Source organism: Barbus barbus (assembly GCF_936440315.1).
Source record: "Barbus barbus genome assembly, chromosome: 9".
NCBI lineage: Eukaryota > Metazoa > Chordata > Actinopteri > Cypriniformes > Cyprinidae > Barbus > Barbus barbus.
Window position 1 is genome coordinate 24864710 of NC_136737.1, and position 21579 is coordinate 24886288.

Consider the following 21579-nt stretch of genomic DNA (forward strand, 5'->3'; position numbering starts at 1 on the left):
TGTTCAGGTTTACCCAGCCATCTACAGCAGTGATACTCAAATATGGCTCGCAAGATCCATTTTCCTGCAGACTTTAGCTCTAACCCTGATCAAACTCACCTACCTGTGTTTTTCTAATGATCCTGAAGACATTGATTAGCATGCTCAAGTATGTTTGATTAGGGTTAGCGCTAAACTCTGCAGGAAAGTGGATCTCGCGAGCCAGATTTGACTATCCCTGATCTACAGGTTCATAGTATCGGAAGTGGGTCTTTATATCCAGCTTTTTCTTGCCGTAAAAATTGGTGTGGCCATTTGTAAATTCTATGGGTCTGGCTTCCGGTCTCATCCGCGTCCAGCTATTTTTAGCTGTACAAAACAGTTTGTTTTGCTGCTTGATATTGAAAATTTGTCTTACGATATTATCTGAATGTATTATCTTAATTATGAACTCGCTGGTTTGTAGTGCAAACAGTTTTACCGTTTACTGCACGTTGTTAATCTATAACGGCTAATGAACCAGAAGTCTCACCCATAGGCTTACTTCAACGTTGAAAAAAAAAAGATGGATAAGACACGTTAGCTGGGTTTACCAAAATTGTAAATTTAAATTATATGCAAAATTTGCGAATAAAGCACCGTTTTCCATCCAACGAGTCAAAGAGAACACAATTTTCAACTAAATATCACTGAGAAAAGTAGGAGAAGTCACCGAGTATAATAATTTTAATTTATAATGAATTAGTTTGGGAACACAGTCATGTAATTAAAAATACTTTGACGACAGACTAGGGCTGGGCGATATATCGAACGCAATGATCATGCGTAGCTCTTCAGTAAAGCCAGTTCCGTGATTAGCGGTAAATCTCCATCACCTGCTTTCAAATGGAGTGGCATTTAATACGCAGAGCCGTAGTTCACTGACAAGCTACGCAATATTGACTTCATTATCGCAGATGAATCGCCTTCGATAATGAACTCGATATTGCGTAGATTGTCAGTGAACTACGGCTCGGTGTATTAAATGCCGCTCCATTTGAAAGCAGGTGATGGAGATTTACCGCTAATCACGGAACCAGCTTTACTGACGAGCTGCGCATGACAATCGCATTCGATATATCGCCCAGCCCTACGACAGACTTGGCTTGGGCATTTAAGAATGACCATAACAACATTTCAGATGCTGTGCATCGAGATCAGTCCACTAGTTAGTCAGGTTAAGCTGCCCCATAGTGCAAAGTCACATGACTTTATGTGCATGGAGGAATTTAGCTATTTGACAAATGCGTTTCCATCTTTAATTATTCGCATTAAGTAAAAGATCTCAATTTCCAGCAAGCGTAAAAACTTTTTTGCAAGTTAAGGGATTTTTTTTTCTCAAAATTTGGTGTTTCTGTCACTCGTCTTCAATGCGATAGGCTACTTCGAAATGTGCATAAAAACGGTGATGAAACGATAGCTATTGTTGTATTCAGTCTTGAGATGCATTATAGTTATGAATAGCTTTTAGATATTAAAAACGCAATGCTCATGGCACACACAAACAAACAAAAAAAAAAATGTGGGATGCAAAACATTATGCACAAGAGGTAAACTTGTTGGCCTGACTAGTTGTTTGTTACATGACAATTACATTAGTCAATTAGATCAGGACCCAATTCAAATACCAACCGAGGTATCAAATAAGTGACGTATCATTACAGTGCCGTAAATCACTTTAGGTTAATGGTATAAGCCAGATCTTCGGTCTCTGCCAGCGCTGATGTTTCGCACTGCTTGCTTACCCACACGCACACATATACACAGGTGGATCAAGACTAATCTGATTACCATTCACAGCTCTCTCTCCCTTTTCTCCTCTCACACTGTGCCTTTCATTCGCTCCCTGCCTCATTCGTCACCGAACATGTCCCTGAAAAAACACCCTGCACTGGAAGAATGAGTGTCGAAAGAAATGGACAGAGACAGGGGGTCAGTCCATAGCGACCGACTGGTTCAAACACTTAAGAGGAATGCACACCATCTGAATTGTCTCATGGGGGGAGAGCTCTACACTCTAGAGGTTTGATATTCATGCAGGTCTTTCATTCAGAGAGGAAGACAAACAAGCCTGTGGTGAAAAGAGGGATGGGTTTAGTGCAAGGTGGGCCGCAGATTTTATGTATTTGAAGAGGGAGCTGCTCCGTACAATGCAGCTGATTTCCCCTGAGAACTGCTCTTGAGTCCTCGTGTCCAACCTATGAACGAGGGAAGCGGATACGAGATGGGTGAGGCGGTCTCTCACGCTCCCTGTGTTCGGTGGGGGTTCGAGAGGAGCTTCTTCAGAAGACTCCCAAACAACAACACTGCATGTCCAATTCACCTTGCTATCCTTCAGAGATTCATTCTGAAAGCCAGCAGGGAAGCTACTCCTATAATAAAATCCAAATAATCAACGATCATTTTCAAAGTCAGGTTTATTTTGGGGTCTCACCCAGACGCCGACAAAACGCAGTCTGAGAATGTTTTGTTTATCATTTGGTGTCTTTCGAAGACATATGGTGGATGGAAAAAAACATGAATACTACTGAGAGCAATAATATTGTGATACTGTGATAGAACATAAGGTGTGTTTTCAGGTTAAGAGTAGGAATTTAAGAGAAATGTTTAACAAAACATTACATTTACTCAACTGTGTGGGAGCCAAGGCTCATCAATGGCCGGCAAACTCCATAGATTTTTAAATAAAAATAAATTCAATTCATATTCATTTCAAGTCACCACTGACTGACTCATTGGGATTTAGTGTCAGACTGTAATCTACACTGGCTCTCATTTGGAAAGAGTCACTGAAGTCCAGAGTCTCTGACTTTTTTTTGTTTCCAATAGGATTTGTGGAGAATTAAGAATAACTGCTGATGTACCTCACAGGCCAACAAATAAATCTGCCAGAAATGTGTTATTCAGATTTTGCAAGGAGTGAAGACAGTCCCATTTTTCAATTTTCACATACCAAACAAAGTGTTTGAAATGTCACAGAAAAAAAACAATACTTCTGTTTTTTTCCTAATACTTCAGGTTTTAAAGTGAACTATTCATTTGTGCATGTAATTCCAAAGACGTGTGTCTTCGTAATCATAAAAAAAAGGAAACAACTTGCCTCTGAACTTCTGGCAAGCCCTGTTGTTGTGCAACCCCTGCTCTTCAATCAATCCTCAGTCGATTCCTGATGGACAAGCCCTACCCTTTTGGTCTTGTTGGATAGTTAGAAAAGTCATGCAAGTACAAACGAGATGCGAACAGGTTTTTATGTTCACACATAAAGATTAGAGAACTGTTGCTCACGAATATGTTACTATTGAGACACCTGCACCCATGACTTCCTTCAGCGAGGCTCTATCACAAAAACACTCACTCTTTAAACATTCCACACCTCAGACAGCAGATTATCATGCGGTTTTATAATACTTGCCAAACACGTGCTTTAAACACCGCCAATCCTCTAGTTTTAAACTTAAGTCCATTTTTTTTGACACGAACAGCAGACTAAAGACGAGAACTCCACCTCCTGCTGTCACCCTTTTTTTTAGTTTTTTTTTTAAATCTGCAGAATGCCTGAAGTCTTATCGCACATCATTGACACTGACAGGTATGGCTGGAGGTACAGTCAGTAGCATGACCCTCTTCAGATTTCCGCACTTTTCCACTACAGTCCCACCATTGAGCATTCACAAAGACCCTGATGGAATTGGCAGGTACATGAAAGAGCTTAAACCTCATCTCTGGTTCTTTCAGCTCTCAGGAATGGCGGGCTGCTCTCAAAAAGGTGGAAAAAGGGGCCTATCACAGCATTCCTCCCTTGATCAGCCCGGCACAAGAAGCCTGCCGCCAGTCTCACCGGCAGTAGACTCGGAGCCTTTCAGCAGTCAAACGTGACCCAAGAAGTCTTTGAAATGGACCTTTCTGCTCTAAAGACAAAAAAAAAAACAAAAAAAAAAAAAAAGAGGATCCTGAAGGCTAGTCTACACATGCCAGCACAACTACAGAGGGCCATTGTGTTGGACGCCTGAAACAGTCCAGTGGACACTCCGGGAGATTAGGATTTGACAAGGATGTATGCAGGTTGGGGGAGAGGGCAACCAGTAATAGGTTTGCCGACAACAGTGCAGTTGGCAAAGGGGGAAGGGCGCCCTTTGCCCTGGTACCATGGTGACACCCCTTGTCCATCACCCCCCAGGGGCCAATGCTATTGGACAAGCTTATAAAAAGTCATTGAGTCACGCATTCCAGCTGGAGCAAGTCACCGATGTTTACTCACAGCCTCTAACTTTGGAAAAAAAAAAAGAGCCAAGGTGGATAAGTCCAAAGTGATTGTCAACGATAAAAATATTTGCCACCTTAATTTTGTCCTATTTAATGTGCCAAAAGAACAGACAAAAGTTCATTACCCATCAAATCAAAACTTACAGTTGATGAATCTTAGGACAAATATTTCACTCATCTCCTGTACACCTACCTCAGAGCAAATACAGAATTCACTGTTGATGCAATAAAAACACATTTACCAAAGCTCACAGCTGAAATAGAAATGTGCCGCAAGAGAGATCTGAAGAATATGATATAAATAAACATCAGCGACTGAAAACCCAGTAACCCGACACCCGCAAGGTGATGTCAAGTTTATTTTTCAGGATTCTGAAACTAGAGCCTGGCAAAATACAAAATTTGAGCAATATTTTGCTATTAAAATGCTTCAAGCTGAGAACTGAGAATATGACCACAGGCAAGGTGATCTCGAACAGGAATTTTATTCGAGCTAAACAAACTTGATGTTTTTTTAAACAAGCAGGGAGAGTAAACTGCCTTGAAGATATGTTGTCAGTTTCTTGTTTGTGCAAAAACGAAGTTATGCAGAATTATAGGAAGGAACAGAGCAGAATGTGAGGAGAAAGGTGTACAGCAGGCACCCTCTTTTTCTTTAAGTTATTAGCTTCCGATTTGAGACCGGAGTATTCATGAATTATTAAACAGAGAGAGATCCCAAATTTCATCAGAAGCCATCAGCAACAGCTCGCTTTGGTCAATTCATACGGCATGTCTTTATTTTCTTCACTGGTGTTGGCAAGTCACTTGACGCCACGACTTTAAATAGCTACCAACCCAAAGTACTGCCAAAACAGTAAAACCCTGCGATGCTCTCAGTGTCATAGTATTAGTTCAGAGAGTCCCTCAGCGGTAGTATGAAATCCTTCCCATTACAGTGTGGTATGCACCCTCAGCAGGGTCAGAGGTTATAACCACACTCCGCATTTGGCCAGTGAGTAACGGAGAGCGGGCCTCTCCCCGAAGAGACTGACTGCGGTGATTAATGACTCCGATACGGTGCCATCAATAGCACACTGTACGCATGAGCAGTCAGCCTGGATGTCCGCAGCCCCTGGAAAACCTCCAGGAGCCAATCAGAACACTCGCTTTTGCCTAAGCCCCGGTCAGCTCAAAGCTGACCTTCTCCACTTCGCACTGTACTCCTTCCCCACCCTGCTCTAACATAGCTGAGCCTTCTATTAATGGCAACTGCAGGGCATGAGCAAAAGAAGATAGAGGCTGGCTAAAGAAGTCATCCTGGCAACAGGATGAAAGTCGTTAATGCAGCCCAGACTCTGGCCAGTTTACTTGACAGTGAAATATATAAATAGAAAGAATTCATCCTCTCACTTTACTGAGACTGAAAATATTATTTGAATGTTTTTATTTAAAGCAATAGTCAAGGTTATCATACATTTAAGTCATTTATGACTTCAGCAATTACTGTAATTAGAGGATGATGATTATAATTTTTATTTTAGGGATTTGCAACTACAACCTTTTAATGTTAGATAGGCCTATTATTTATAATATGTTAGAGCTAAACAAAACTATATAAAACTTAACCAATATTCACGTAAGAATAAAAAAAATGGTATCCTAACACCTTAGGTACGAAATCCCACTATTAACTAGTTGTTTATTAGCATGCATATCAGCTGTTTATTTGTATTTATAATGCACATAATGTCTTATTCTGCACGGCCATATTTAGAATCCTATCCCATACCTAAACTTAACTACAATCTTACTAACTATTAAAGGGATAGGCTAGTTCACCAACAATTAAAATTAGGCCATCAATTACTCATCCTCATGCCATTCCAAACCTGTATGTCCTTTGTTCATCTTCGGAACACAAATTAAGATATTTTTGATGAAATCCAAGAGCTTTCTGACTCTCCATAGACACCAGTGCAACGGACACGTTCCAAGCCCAGAAAGGTAGTAAGGACATAGTTAAAATAGTCCATATGACATCAGTGGTTCAACCGTAATTTTATGAAGCTACGAGAGTACTTTGTGCGCAAAGACAACAAAAATAAGTGAATAACTGGACTATTTTAACAATGTCCTTACTGCCTTTCTGGGCCTTGGACGTGTGAGTTGCGTTGCTGTCTATGCAGGGTCAGAAAGCTCTCGGACTTCATCAAAAATATCTTAATTTGTGTTCCAAAGATGAACTAAGGTCTTATGGAAACGACATGAGGGTGAGTAATTAGCCTAACGACAGAATTTTCATTTTGGGGTGAACTAACCCTTTAATAAGCAGCACATTAGGAGTTTGAAGCAAAAGTCGTGGTTAATAGTTAGGCTAGTTAATAATGAGAGTTGGTAACCCAACTAAAGTGTGACCAAAATATTTAGAAAAAAAAAAGACTATGATTTTATCATTTCCATGGTTCATTTCTGGGTCTGAAAAACACAATGTTAAAATTCCATGACATTTCATGGTTTGATCCTTTGACAGTAGAGAAATCATTTGAAGAGAAGGAGCACTGAGCCAGGAAGCGTCACTGACCCAAAACCTGTTTTTCTGACTTGAGCGTCATAGCCTGAAGTGTTTGGAGCATGTGTTCTAACCGTTACACCATAACTCTAACAATGACATCTTTTATCACTGAATAAGTTACTTTGGAAAGAAAACATCAGTAGAGGAAAGCAAAATATGTAAATTAAAGTTGTGGAAAGACAGCAGTACAGAATCAAATAGAAATACAGCAAACTGCTCTGAAATTTCCATTAGACAATGGTTGTTTACATCAAAGCACATTGCATAGTTAAAATTCACAACTTCTAGTTGCATTATGTCATATTGCGTTTTTCTTCTATGTCCTTGTGACTCACTATCCCCCAAAATTGAATTTGCTCTCTGACGCAGAGTAAACTCCAGTGTGCAGGCACGCCAAGAACAGCCATGTTATGTCCCTTAACAATTCAATTCATGAGATGCATGAGTGAATCAGGGTGAGCCTTTGTGGTCCACAACGGGAAAGAGCGGCATGGGGTAAATCCATATTAAAACAACAGAGTGAAACAAAACATAAAAAAAGCCACCAGCAGGCATACTGCAGCTGGGGGCTGGACCATCACACCCAGGGTCCTTTTTAAAAGAAAGTGCCTTGGCAAACACACAGGTCCAAACATGCTTGTAGAGAAAATATGAACCGAAGGACCCGTCAGCATCCCGATACTTGAGAATGGGGTGTGGAGGACATATTGACCCCACATGCATGCCTACAACAATGGGAGTCTTTAGCCCCTCCGGCTTATTACAGTGACTCCCATCTCGAGTTCCAACGCCCACCTGTAGGCCATTGCAAAATATGTTTTTAAAAACCAGGCTCTTAAATGGATTACATCGCAATTATGTCCACCCCCACTTTCACTTATTCTTAATAAGCAATGAGTGCATTAGAATCGCTGAAAACAAAGCTATCGGATAATAGCGGCATGCAGGAATGACGTAATGCGATTTTTCTGCTCGTATCTTGCATGGAAAGCAGCGTTTGATGCCTCTGTGTTTTAAGATATGAAAAAAGCCAGGGTAGCGGTGCTGTACACCTCTCTAATGTGTTTTTAATTTGATGACGAGCTAAAATGAATCGTGAGAAACAATTTAGGGAATTGTGCTGCTTTCCCAAACGAGAAGGAACGCATGTTCCCTTTGATTAAAACTCGGTAAAGTCAGACGTCAGCTCTTTCTCTCAGATGGCAGTACGGCCTGCGAAGAGTCTGACTGTGCTCAGTTTTAGAGCTTCGGTTGCCTGTAATTATGTGACAGCAACAAAACGATTACGAGATTACGAAAAAAGGTCACACTCGTTAAATCCTCAGATTTTGTAGGTAGCATGATAATGCTTTTCAGCATAAAGCGCTACTTACAAACCTTGTTTCAAAACACCTTGCCTAGTTTAAGACACTATAAATAAATGAGAAATCCCTGTACTTCAAGATGTGCTTTCCTCACACGAAAAGCGATAGCCTGCATCCGAGCTATAGAGTGCAATCTCTGAATTGTAATAGTCAGTCAGTTTGATTGATTATATTACCAAAATGACTGTCCTGGGGCAATGCAGGCAGCCGTTTCTGAGCAGAACTTCACACTATCCTTACATCTTCTTAATAAATTCTGCTTAAATCATCCAATGTGGCTGCGGCTGGGGCTTCACAACTTGAAGTCTGTCTTTGAATTCGGTAAATGACACTAGTTTCTTCAAATAAAAATCACACAGGGCAAGAGGGGCCTCTGTAGAAACAACTTTGTAATAATGCCTGATGAGCTTTGCTCAACTGTGATCACCTAATATGACCATCTTGAGAGAATAACCACTCTTCTCACAAAGAAAATAATAAACCATGGAGGGCCCCCATGAGTGCTGCTTCTCTGGCAGGTGATTTTTAGGGGCGGATCGGATTCTTGATAAAGACCACCAGTAAAACTACAATCTTGGAGCAGATAGACAATTGAGGCCAGTTGGTAGAGGATACCAGTGACAGCTGGGAACCCCCAGGCTCTTAACATGTACCAGGACACCATCCTGCCCCCAAAAACCACCCCAGAGATACACCCCAACTGCTAGAAGGGCAGCCCTCCCAATTCCTGCACAATTTGTGGTTGCAGGGATTGATTTCATGTCCCACTCTTGGGGGCGTACAATGGAAGATATACAATGTCAATAACTATATAAATAAATAAATCACCATGAACCAATGTTTGGAAACCATTTTACTAATTTTCTTCAGTAATTTGACATTTTTCTGTTATTTTTGGAAACTTTTCTGGAAATGCTCCGCCCTTTGCAACCCTAGATTTGACTGGATTACGAGAACAGCTAGGCTACACCAATGACATTATATTACCAATATCAATAAATACCAAGAATCTTTGCATAAATTGGAGGACTTAAGTGGCTTTGTTGACATGTTTCAAAATTAATACTTTTTCAGTGGAAGGAAGGAACAGATTATAACTATTCTTTCTCCTTTGCGCACTAATGAATTATTCACAGTAAGACCCTTAACGTGTATTATGAAATTAAAGAGGGTCAATTTTTATTTCATGCTGACTGTAAGTCAAACTGACAAGCAGGTTTCCCCAGATTTTGCAGAGATGCATTGCATTCTGGGAAGATTTTGGAATATTGATATACAGTGCATAAACAGCATATTGTCTCTGGTCACCCAGACAAATGGTTATTGTTGCTAAAAAACTTTTTTCCCCCCATCACCAAGGCGGCTGTAAACAACAAACACACGTACAGAAAAATACTTTCTACAAGGTCAAATCAAAAGAGCACAAGACACCAGAAAAAAAGAAGACTTGTTAGCACGACAACATAAAATGGATAAAACCGCTCTGTGAATGATGAACCACAAGGTAGGAGAACCAAATCACCTGCCCTAATGAATCAGAAATGGTGATATGCTAAACTGACCAAAAAAAAAAAAAGGAAAAGATTAAATTAGATGCAGCAATAAAACCCAGTTCAAGGATGACATAAACTGTGAATGATACAGTTCTTATTTCTGGCAGAGGAAAGCCCAAAACACACACATATCCTGCTCTATGAATTTATCAGCATTGAAAACCTCATTCAGCTTTCAGAATATCATGGCTGAAACTGTAAGATGGCCAGACGGCCCTTCTTCACACACACCGGCCCTAACGCCGCTTGGCAGCAGGGAGGGAGTGAATCTGCAATATCTGTGAATGAGCTGCAAGGTCTCGAGGTGCTGGGCTGAAGCAGTGCAATGCTGGGACTGTCACATTCGGCACACAGATCCGGATGGTCGGGGAGGGCAGGAGGGATGGTGGGATGGCAGACGTGAGGAATAGGAAGAGGAGGGATGCTACAGTTTGCTAATGTGCAAAAATGAAGCACAACCCACAAGGGGCCAACAATGGCATTCGGTGCCTACAACAATCAGCATTTCTGTTCTCTTTTGTGTCCATAAACCCTCTGCACAAGAGCATGCATAACCATACAACTAAAGCGTGCATGTTTTTCTTGAAGAAGATGCAACCAAAGAGAGTTCTTCAAAGAAGATCAATGTTTGTTCAGAACAAACGACAGTGCGGTGAAATGCGAGAAACACGTTTTCATTTGCTCCAACTTTGATGGCAAGAATTGATCAAAGCCATCGTTTTCCCAAACAGTAAACGGACTCAATGTGGCGAGAACGGTAAGTAGTGCCCTTAACCCAAAACAGGGGGGCAACAGATGGCCTGAGAGACATAACCACCGACTTGTTTAACAGAAACACAAGTGCTAAGTCTGTCCTAGATCAATGGTCTGTGTCAATAAACACCTCACAGTAGACATCAACAACCCAACTGTGTATTTAACGTAGATGCGGAGATACACGTGGGTTCGGGTTAGACAATAACACAGCCTCTCAAGGATATCTTCTGTTTGTTATGAAACCAGGAAAGCTCGAACTGTACCCTGCGGACACGGACACAAAGCAGTGCAAATCACTGATAACACTGTGCCGAGATATCTGTGATACTTCAGAAGCCTACACCAGTCGAAGAACTCATAACTTTTTGTTCAGAAAAACCTTTCCTGAAATATAAGTCACATAAATCAAACACACAGAGATATTAGAATAACAACAAGAAGCCAAATGTGAGTGCAAACTAAAAATAATCACATTCAGAGACTCTTTTTGTAGTATGCTTAAAGAGAGCTGCAATTTCGACCTGAAAGAGGCTAAAAACGTATACATAGGGCTGGGCGATAATTCAATAATGATAATTATCGCGATATAATTTCCCTCGATAAAACGATATGAAGAGCTCGATAAATGTTCGATATAATGTTTATGCACCAAAAGATACTTATTTTGTTAAGGAAAATTAGCAAATGGAGCAAAATTCTGGCTTTAAACTTGAAAGAAATAAAGATTTGACGTTTATCGTGATAATTATCGATATCGACTGATATGAAAAAAATAGATTTTTTTTTGGCCATATCGCCCAACCCTACTTGTACAGCCCAGCCCTACACTGTACCAAAAGGCCTTTCTTCTTCACAGTGATAGCAGCAGGACACCACTATACCTTTTCACACAAGTTTCTGCAATGAATTCAGCCCAATCCGCTTACAGACTCATTCATTGTGTTAATCATTTCGGTCTTAGGTGTGATTTTGATTTTTATAAACTTTAAAATTTGAGAACGTTCTAAAATACAATTTTAATATCATTTTCATGTGGGCAGTGAAAATGTTGGCTGTTGGCAGGGCAAGTAAAAAAAAAAAAAACTGAACTACTGGTCTTACCACGCCAGCCAAAAAACAAAAAAATAAAACTTATTTTGAACCCTGTAACAAAAGGACAAATTCAAAATACTTAACTACAGCCAACTTAAATCAACATGACTAATGTTCGGAAATCTAAAAACCTTGAACTTGATCCTTAACTAAATAAATACATAAAAATAAATGATGTGAACGAGAAAAGCAATCTTTAACTTCATTATATGGGGCTACTGAACATCATTTCAGTCCCATCTTTCTTTCCTAGCCTACATTTCTATGCTGTTCCAACCACCCACTTCCTGCATTTTATTCATAAACAAGTTAACACTGCCATCTTTCTCCTTGCGGACATGCATTCCTGAAGCAGCCTTACCTTACCAAGGTAACTACCTTCCCACACACACACACACACACACACACACACACAAATCTGAACAATGTGGATATACCCTTCTCAATTGCAGGCTGTCTATTTGACAAAATGGATGCTACTGGGAATCACAATCTGTTGGGGTTTTAGTTTACACTATGCGAGGGAGCACTTACATGCACCAATGTGAAATAACTCAAGAACCTGGTGGTCTCGCATAATGAGGAAAATGTCTGGCTCCACAGACACCAGGAAGTGTGAAGACACGCAGTGGTGTTGACTTGTAAGAAATAACACGCACACGTTCCTCAGGTTCCACAGCAGTTCTGATGTTTTTACTAGGTCAGCACTACAAGTTACAAACCAGTTGGAAGGTTAGTCTGTTTGTCAGTGTCAAACACACCTCCACACCAGTGCCATTCAAAGAAAATTAAATTAATTTAAGATTCACAAGGAGTGGACGGAGCCTGGCACATGCCCTGAATTTTAAACTCTAATCAGACCCCCTGCTTATTGCCCACACTGATTTCAATTGGCGGTGGAAATGGCGCAGCTGAACACAGAGACTCTGAAAAGATATCAGAAGAAATTTTCTCAGAAGCGTCCGCTTTATGGTATCGCATTCTTCTAGGATTTATTATAAATAGGGGGTAAGTGAGAAGATAAAGGAAACGTCTCTATATGTGAGAAGAAAAATCAAATGACCTAGACCTAGGACGTATGAATGATAAAAGAGTAATCGATAGCCAGCGTAAAACCATAGAGGAATATTCCAGAGAGGGCCCCCTGCTGAGTGTACGAGGGCGGTAAAGAGTGCTATTTTTGCACGTCATAAAGACAACCCACTGAACATGGTGGGCTAAGAGTCTCCACTCGACTGCAGTGGTTTCTATTGGGACTCCAGGGCACACCATTGTCCACAATAATACTTTAAGGGATAGTTCACCCAGAAATTTAAATTCTGTCATTACTCACCCTCATGTCGTTTCCATAAGACCTTCGTTCATCTTCGGAACACAAATTAAGATATTTTTGATGAAGTCCGAGAGCTTTCTGACCCTGCATAGACAGCAACGCAACTCACACGTTCAAGGCCCAGAAAGGTAGTAAGGACATTGTTAAAACAGTACATGTGATATCCGTGGTACAACCTTGATTTGTTTTTCTCGTAGCTTCATAACATTACGGTTGAACCTCTGATGTCACATGGACTATTTTAATGATGTCCTTACTACCTTTCTGGGCCTTGAACGTGTTAGTTGCATTGCTGTCTATGGAGAGTCAGAAAGCTTTCAGATATCATCAAAAATATCTGTGTGATCCAAAGATGAACAAAGGCCTTATGGGTTTGGAATGACATGAGGGGGGAGTAATTAATGACAGAATTTTTATGTTTGGGTGAACTATACCTTTAAAGGTTTCATGACTTTTCTTCTTGTTTGTCAATTAATGGATACGAATTTTACACATTTTACTCAATTCCCATTTCCAAATATTTTAGAGCTTGACATATCTAAAAATATATACCGTATTAAGTTTAAAAATGCCCATGGAGTTTGAAAATGTTACTAATTTCCATGACTTCTCCAAGTGTAGGCTAGATATCAAACTTCTATAATTCCCCTCATATGGTTTTCCAAGACCGTGGGAATCCTTGTTCTTCAATGGAATAAAACGGTTGTTAAGGGGGTGATTTTTTAAACCTAATTTTAAATGTTTTTAAGTAACCTTGAGGCCCTCTGGTGGATAACCACTGCTCTATAGAATAAGCAGACCTTCAGTCCATATGACAATGAACACCAGAAGCAAGAACATGCTTGACATACTTAAACTGACGCCTAGATTTATGTTTCAACCTAAATTTGCTCTCCACTGCAATACGTAGCTGAAGATGGAAAGAAAACGTCCGGGCCAAATCATAAAAGGTTAATTTATCATCGTTTAAACAGCACACTGTAAATCACTAACTCCAAGTGGATATTTTAAAGGCCTAAGGGGTTCACGTGACCACTACTTTTGTGAACGTGCAGGTGGCCAGAGTACAACTGGCACGCTAGTCCACAACCAAGCTCGCTCTTTACGGTTTACCGGGCTAATCTGTTAACAAACGGTGACTGTTTTCTTCCCGTCTTGGCCCAGTTTTGCAGGTAGTAGCAGCAGCTCTAAGCTCACTCAAGACAACTCCACAATTTCCCTTCTAAAGAATTCTCGCAGAGATCACGACAGACAAGAGTTGCACTTTGGTAAACAGCAGGCAATTTGTGTGGGAGTCAAAGATCATCTCAAAGCAGCGGCTCAGTAGGGGTGAACAGAGAGCCTCCCTTCATCCAAAAACTGCTGGACACAAATTGGTGCTTGCAAACATTAAACAGGCCCAATGTTTCATTTTCCTCTCAAATCCTTAAACGCAACCCCCAACTGTTATTGACCAGCCAGACACAACATCAGGCATGGTAATATGTAAACAACATCTTTAAAAATCAATATTATTGCATTTGTAAGCAGGTAATTTAAGTGTGTCTGTGAGAGGTGGCCTTTATCTGCCCAGTTTCTCCCATCCAGAGCTGACAACATGTCTAGTCTCCAGGCCATCGCGTTAACATCCTATGCTACATTAAACTCACGTTTCAACAGCGTGCTGAGCTAGTGAATCACGCCGTCTTCTCTGTAAGACAGATCTTCCCTCCTGTTTTCCCTCTGCTGAGACAACAGGCCAGGACATCTCCATTGAGCCCATAGAAATTCACCTGAAAAACACCATTGCTAGAGCTCGGCATGTCGAGCGCCGATGAAAAGCTGCTATTTTTTAAACGCCGCTTTGTGTTCGAGGTGCATGGAGGAAAAGGTTGCACGATGTACTCAAAGCTGTTTTCCCTCCAAAATGTCAAAGTACAGCTTTGGTCTAAAGGCCTCTGACACAATGGAAAGTCTTGACCCGAGTTATGCAGCAGCATTACAGCTACATGAAACAACATTTTGGGTCGTTCTTTTTTCTTCCTAACACTTTTTTTGCTTTTGCTCTCCAGTCTCTCCTAAAAACTAAGTGTTAAGAACTGCTAACAATTACAGAGTTGTACAATTAAAACCTTGCCAATTAAAATTCTGCTGGATTGCATTGTAGACGCAAAAACCATTTATATAAAGCAAATAACAAATCAGTTTTCTTGGCATGCAAATGATTTTACTCTTTAAAATGTACAGTATTTTTTAGTAATGTTTGGATGAACTACCAAGATATTGAGTGTAAAAAGTCTAAATTGAATGCAAATTGATTTCAAAAACATTCAAACGGAAAAACACAATGTTTACTGACATCAGCTGAAAAATGTTAACGTGCACTGTTAAATCGCTGACAATAAGGCCAAGAGCATGTAAAAAAGGCCACGTTTGATTTCCTGTCTACGATAAACCTCAGTGAAACAAACTGGTCAATTCTGGCATTATGGCAAACTAGGAGATTGCAAACTAAGCTCGGGGAACATGGGTAAAGCAACGTGGCAGAACATTAACTCATTAAGCAAATGCACATCTCCTCGGCGGGACTGCATGTTATTACATATTATAGAAGTGCACAGTATTCGACGGAAAATCTATTCGCTCGGTGCCAGTCAGTAACGTGGATATTTCTCAGCTCCACGCCTCTGCTGATGATGCAAGTCTTATCACAGTACCGATAGCACGCAGCCTTGCATTAGAGCCGTTTCCCGCTGCCTTTAAAGCCCCCACCCTCAGAACAGAGCCCCTGGGTTATTTACAAGCAGTGCTACAGAAATCTAGGTTAGGCTGCAATTGAAGTGTGAACTATTGCACACTGCAGCAGACAGTGCCTCCAAAGACTGAAGCAGCTTACTGGAAAATAAACAAGAGGTGTGTATGCGTGCGTGAAAAAAAAGACATGCTCGTGGTAGGAGCAGCCAGCCACCGACTCGGGCTGCGGCATCATCTCAAATCCAATCAGCCTGCAAGATTACGTGTCTGATTACGAAAGCACGGGAGTTATGAGAGGTCCGGTGCATGACTCTACACAAGCTGGGAATTTTCTCCTGGGCGCGCCTTTTCCACGCAGCCTTGCCTCATGGTCAGCACCGGTGCGCCATAATCCAAGTTTAAGTCTTTGTGCAGAGAGATTTGTGCAAAGCCCAAATAGGCACTTCACAGACTCAACCATGCAAACATCTACAATAAACTGTCAGGCATCTGCATGCCGGGGGGGGGGGAGCACCTCGTACACTGTCTATTTTTAAAACCCGACAACAACGAAGTCACATGTGCAGGAAATAAATCAATACTGTCACCCTGCGCTAACGTTTTCTCAGCGCTCCTTCAGAAGGATTGCACCGTAAAAAGGACGTTTTATAAGGTACACCAGGAATAAATATCTCCGTGGACTGGTTAGCTCAAACAAATTAAGGCATAAATGAACATGCAATTACAGAGCCAGGAGAGTTCTTCTCAGGGGCAAGTGAATCAATAACACTTGACAAGTGCAACAGTACAGCAGGCCAGAACATCTTCTGCAAGACGATCAGCCCAAAGGGTATTGCAATACCTGCAATCGCAATTAAATTAAGGGCACCTGAGAAAAAAATTGGACTAAATTAGTCTCCCACCAGACTTTCAACAGAGATCCTGGTCTGAGCTAGTAACAATACGAAACTGAAACTCGCAGAAGACGTGAAACAACACGTTACAGAACTTGCGCAAGAAATAAAAAAAGGGCAGGAAGGAACCTTATACCTACCTGTCCTCTAATTTTATCCCCCTTTACTCACTGGATTTTCCCTCGGGACGAAATGAGGGGGTTGCAGAAAATAGACTCAACTACATGACAAGACAGAGATATGGCCTTATTCCACAACAACCTCGTTCATATGAGACATTCGGTGACTAAACGACCAACCGACTAATCACTGAAAATGTGATGTGGGTGTTTATTTATTTTTCTTTTATAAATCTGGCTTTGACAGACTGAACATGACTAAAAACTGGACGTACAGTAACATTCAGCTTCAGGTCAGATGGGATTTGTTTTTTGTAGTTATCAGATCTTCAATATTGGCTCTACAGTCTCCTTATATTATAAGCATGTAAGCAAAAACAAATCATTATGGCATTATTAATATTAAAAACATTCATAATTCATGTTTCTGTGCTGTAAACGTAAAATTCATTTAAATATCAGTATGTGTGTCCAAAACAATATTAGTTTTCTTTAGATTAAACACAGAAGCATGCAATTCAAGAGCGTCTGATTACTACAGATTCATAATTCTTCTAATTATAATCATTGCTAACCCGTAAACAGCATTATAAACTATGCATAAGGTTTTTTTTTCTTCACAAAGCAGTCCACAATTTCATCTTGTTTTGGAGTCAATCTTGCGTTTAGTTAAAAGGAGAGCATTTTCCTCTTCGCTGAGGAGCATAAGATGAGAAAAAGTCAAATATTGAAGGATAGCGTGAAAACCAAATGTCTGGCAAGCTCATGGAGGTCTTCATGTCCCTTGACAAGAAGGGAAAAAGCCCCTCACACAGCTGAAAGGTTTAAAAACGTCTCCATGGAGAGGCAGACGTGATGAACATGCTAAAAAGCCAAACAAGCCAATAAATATATATATATATATAAACCTCCTGGTTCATTAGTGCTACACACTGAGGTTACAGTTAATTTAAACCTCTTTCCATCAACATTTCCATACTAAAACATCAGACACAGAAATACTATATTATTTACATTCGCACAACTACAGACCATGAATGAGACCGTGTGTTAAAACAACACAATCCTCGAAAGGTTAGAAACTAAACTGAAAGAAACCAAATTCAACGCGGAAATTAAGAGTCGGGTGCAGCACATTTAACACAACACGTACAATAACAGATCTAAACCCGTTTCTGCTGGGACTGGCGCTATTGATTATCTGCTGGTGGTCGATAACACCTAAAGCCATCCAATAATATCGTTTAAAATAGTAATAAGCGGAATAAATGGCCAGATAATGACAACAACGAGAAAGCTACACCGGAAACGAGTTATCTACATCGCTTTTTCTGCACATCATTTCAAATGATAACCAACTTGACACATTAATTAATAAACCGACCTTCATTTAGCTAACTTAAACCTCCAAAAATAATCAGCTTTTTATTATTACTGATGGACAACTGACGTTACACCACAACTGAGCTCGCTTTACAGTTCGTTAAAAACAAGACGCGAACAAAAGCGACGCTGATTTAAATATAAGCGTTACAGCCCCGGTTCACGACGCGACGCGACGCGACGCGACGAACTAAACGAGGCTTCTTCGATTCCAAATGAAGCGTTGTGGTTTATCGCGTCGCGTCGGCGCTCTGGGGGTCTTACACCTGTTTGCATTTGGTTTGCTTTAGGAGCGTCAATGTCTCCGTAAACACAGCCAAGCCTAAAAATATCGCTATAATTCAGCCCAACTGTCTCCGGTGTCCTCTGCGCGATGTCTTACCTCAACTCAAACAGATCGGCGTCACATCGCAGCTATTATAATGTCTGGATGTCACGCTTATAAACGCATCCGAGCGCGAGGAGGAGAAGAAATCTCGCCCTTCTAGCTGTCTTCTCTCTCCATCTACACGAATCAATCCACACACACACTTTCACTGTCCGGCTCGAGACCCGACCAGCAGAGGAGTCTCCTGCATCGATTGAACTATTTACTGAGCAACCACAAGACGCGACCAGCCGAGCCCAGATTCACACACCAATCTGCACAGCTTTGTATTGTCCACATAAATAAATAAATATCAGTCTTATTTTATTGCATTTATAAAACCCATGCTATTTTCAGAAAAACAAAATTGTCATTAACCTATTATATATATATATATATATATATATATAATAGGTTTCTAAGAACATCATGAGTTCAGTATCACAGAGGGTGGCCTAAAATATGAGGGTTTTTAACCAATTGTATTGTGTGAAACAAAACACACACACACGGAAAATATCGCAAATTTTTTATTCGTTTAGCAATAAAAAGGGGACTGTTTTGTCCTTTATTTATTTATTTGCTGCATGATTCAACTTCACGAACATATTAACTATTACTATAGTTCTTGAATTAAAAAAAAGGCGGGGATCACTAGAGAGAGAGAGAGAGATTTATGCATTTATTTATATTTTTTACATGTAGGCCTATTAATATTTTGGCCTCTCTGAAATGAATTCCCGCTTACCATTTATTATTATACCATTATACTATTACTCTTTCTATGTTTAGCCTAAATATTTAAGAAATGAACGCCTACATTGTTATCATTGTTAGTTCTGGCTCAATAATTGATTTGTACCGCTAAAAACTTCCCCTGTCCAGTTTCAAGACTCGATCCCAGATCCCTCTAACATCAAGATGATTCACCAATCATCAGAACAAGCAGATATTTACCGGCGCACACTGCTGGAGATTAACCGACTTGACTCCGACAGTGATAAAATCCCTTGCAGCGCTTCTCCTGCTGTTAAAAGCACAGGTCTTGTAGCTGGTTATTGCTGGAGGTCAGTGAGATGTCTTTATTCGCTCCTCGTCCTGCAGGAGATTCGTACGAGAAACGAGGATGAATTATTCCTGGCAAATCCACAGGACGACTGCGCGGCGCTTGATTACAAGTCCTGTTTGGAGTCTCTACAACGAAGGAAATCAAATAAAAAAAGAAAGATCAAATGAAAGTACATGTCGACAGTCAACGGCGCTCACATGTCGAGGGTTTCTCCAGTCTCGCGCCTCGGTGTTTGATCGCAGAGTGTGTGAAGCTGCTCTGCACTTGCTGTCTAACTCACTGTCTGAGCTGTGAAGAAGATCTGCCCCTTCAGATGGAGGAGGAGCAGCGTGCACCTTCACACCCCACCCCTCACACGACTCCACCTCAGCGCTACTGTACACAGAGAGAGAGAGAGAGCGTAAACCTCAAAAAGACCAGCATTATGGTCTTTCAGAAAAAGCCCAGATGTCAGGAACACAGATACCAGTTCAGTTTAGGTAGCACCGCCTAGAACACACGATGCAGTACACTTACCTCGGCCTGATCATCACTGCATCGGGGAGTTTCAGTATGGCAGTGAATGCTCTCAAAGATAAAGCTCGAAGAGCTCTATACACAATCAAGAAAAAATTCCAAAATATTGAAATACCGCTTCCAATTTGGTGTAAAATCGTTGATAGTGTGATTCAGTCCATAGCGCTGTATGGAAGTGAGGTTTGGGGTCCACTCAGTGATCAGAGCTACACTAGACGGGACAGACATCTGACAGAAGCCCTACACACAGAATTCTGCAAAATGATTCTAAAATTACAAAGGAGAACACTCAATAATGCATGTAGGGCAGAATTAGGCCGATTCCCATTGACTATAAATATACAAAAAAAGATCCCTCAAATTCTGGATGCATCTAAAGTCAAGTCCCACAGAATCACTACATTTTAAAGCACTACAAACCCAAGAACTGAACCCTGAAAAGAGTCCACTCAGTCAGCTGGTTCTGAGACTTACTAACCTGACTAACTCTACTAACACTAACCAGTCTCAGACCAGCACTGCTTCTCACCCAAACATCAAAATAAATCAAATTATCAAACAATCTAAAAATATACATCTGGAACATTGGGATCAAGAAACCAAATCACAAAGTAAATTACAACTCTATCGAACTATAAAATTAAAATATGAATTAGAAGAATATCTCCAGAGTGTCAATGACACAAAGCAGAGACAGATCCTGACCAAGTACAGCCTCAGTGAGCACAGACTAGCCATCGAGACCGGCATACACAGAAAGAGCTGGTTGCCCAGAGAGCAAAGAGTGTGTGTTCACTGTGAGACAGAAGAGATCGAGACAGAGACACACTTCCTACTTCACTGTTACCAATTTAAATCAGAGACATACATCAACAAATTCACAAACATCATAAAGAACTTTACAGCCATGACTGAAGAGGAACAAATAAAGATAATACTAGGAGAGGGACAGACAGCAGCACTGGCTGCGAGATACGTAGACAGCAGGTGAACGTGTGTGTGTGTGGGTAATGTGTGTATTTTGTCTGACCTCAGTGTGTTTCCCTACTGTCTACCACAGTTACCCTCAGCCTGTGTGTGTTTATATGTTAAACACTGTGGTATGACATGTTCACACAAGTTCTTATTTGTTAAAATGCTTATTTAAGTTTATATTGTTATAATGGTTTTATTCTATTATTTTAATATTTTCATTGTTGTTATATTTCAAGCTTTGGCAATATTGTATTTTTTACAGACATGCCAATAAAGCAATATTGAATTGAATTGAATTGAGAGAGAGATAGACACACACAGACAGACAGACAGAGAGAGAGAGAGAGATAGACACACAGACAGAGAGAGAGAGAGAGAGAGATAGACACACAGACAGACAGACAGAGAGAGAGAGAGGACATGGAACTATCTGGGACTAAAAATCAGCTCAACAGGAAACTTCAATCTGGCTGTGAATGCACTGAAAGCAAAGGCACTGAGAGTCTTCTATATGATCAAAAATACAATTCAGTATGAAATTCCAATTCAAACCTGGCTAAAAATCCTAAAAGCAATAATCGAACCAATCGC

At 40.6% G+C, this 21579-nt stretch overlaps 1 protein-coding gene across 2 annotated transcripts in view; it reads right to left on the reverse strand.

The window, feature by feature from the left end:
- Positions 1-19770, reverse strand: part of LOC306875463 (dystroglycan 1-like) — a 32847-nt gene extending 13077 nt beyond the window's left edge. Inside the window, exon 1 of one of the 2 annotated variants that reach the window (XM_079426043.1) lies at positions 19386-19770. The gene's annotated coding sequence lies outside the window, so the exon portion shown is untranslated. Of the gene's footprint in view, positions 1-18443; positions 18589-19385 lie in introns of those variants that run through there. The other variant, XM_079426042.1, reaches the window with a different exon arrangement.
- Positions 19771-21579: the final 1809 nt, after the last annotated feature.